Genomic DNA, 1,307 nt, shown 5'->3' with positions numbered 1-1,307 from the left:
ATGGTGGATGCATCAAAACTTCCCAGCCAAGCTCTCTTAGTTTTTGCCGAATCATCAAAGATATGTGTGGTCTAGCGTTGTCATAATGGAAGACGAAGCTCTTTGTGTTGATCAGTTCTGGCCGTTTTTTCCATTGCTTGCTTCAATCTCATCAGTTTTTGACAGTTTTTTTTTTAAATAATGCTTAAAATCTCACTTTTCCAACACTATATGGTATGACACTGGAAATATACGACTGCAACGATATCTATTGAATAAATAAGAAAAGACTTTTTCGACTACCCAATATTGCATATACCCACGTATAGCATATATGTATATATGTATATTAAAAAGTTAAAATCAAACAGAATACAATAATTTACTATAACATTTGATTACATTTTGCTCAAATTCATATATGTCTATCTATGTATTATGTGCCCATATATGTACATATGTATTAAAAAGTAAATTAATTCGTATATACTAAAGCGTGGATTAATTTCTGCGACTAGCAATAGGAAGCGCTCTCCACACCAATCGAAATTAAGGCACACATATATATGCAACCACTGGCCTGTGATCCTAGTTAAAATGAAACAAAGCGAGTCAAACGTATGAGCGAAAGAACGGCCGCAAACTAACGATCGTGTGGAGTGAACGAAGCGTAACGAGGTTTGACTTTGCTTTGTACTGCTCTGCTCTACACCAGGTATAATAATTTTTGTTGCAAAGGTAGTTTTAATCGAGATCTTATTGTTTGCGGATGTTCCGGAGCGCAGGAATAATAAAATTGTTTTCTTACAGAAGTAAAATAAAAAAAAACTATTTCTTCAAATTCAAATCTCAATACGAAACTCTGTGCAACAGTTAAGAGAGCAACGAGTGACAGAAAAAATATTTTAAATTTGTGTGATATAAGTGTAATACATACATATAAATGCAAATTTATATTATAATGATTTATAAATATTAATTTCTTCGATCATTTTGCAACAAATTCAGTCGTTTCAGTGCGGATCGTGTAAGGATCAATTAAAATCCATAAGAGTGTTCGTAATTGTATAATGTTTTACTTAATATTAAACCCTCGTTTTGATATGACAACCTCTTTTATATTCACAAAGCAAGAATCACTCGGGATAAATAAACATTAAATACATAACGGAGTTTACTGTTTTTTGAGATTCTTATGAATCCCAAAAATTATTTATAATTTAAAAATTAAGATAATATAGTCTTGTAACCAAAAATTCTATATCTAGTGTACTAATCAGTAAAATGTTTGTAACTAATTTGGTCATTTGTGAGAAGAAAATTTATAT

General features: G+C 30.9%; 1 protein-coding gene across 1 annotated transcript in view; it reads left to right on the top strand.

The window, feature by feature from the left end:
* The first annotated feature begins 746 nt into the window (after positions 1–746).
* LOC108975071 (rho GTPase-activating protein gacU) overlaps positions 747–1,307 on the top strand; it is a 93,801-nt gene continuing 93,240 nt past the window's right edge. Inside the window, exon 1 of the mRNA XM_018943341.1 lies at positions 747–1,006. The gene's annotated coding sequence lies outside the window, so the exon portion shown is untranslated. The remainder of the gene's footprint in view (positions 1,007–1,307) is intronic.

The sequence above is a fragment of the Bactrocera latifrons genome, unplaced genomic scaffold (assembly GCF_001853355.1).
Source record: "Bactrocera latifrons isolate USDA-ARS-PBARC rearing strain unplaced genomic scaffold, ASM185335v1 scaffold_605, whole genome shotgun sequence".
Lineage (NCBI taxonomy): Eukaryota > Metazoa > Arthropoda > Insecta > Diptera > Tephritidae > Bactrocera > Bactrocera latifrons.
This window is presented reverse-complemented; position numbering and strand designations above follow the sequence as displayed.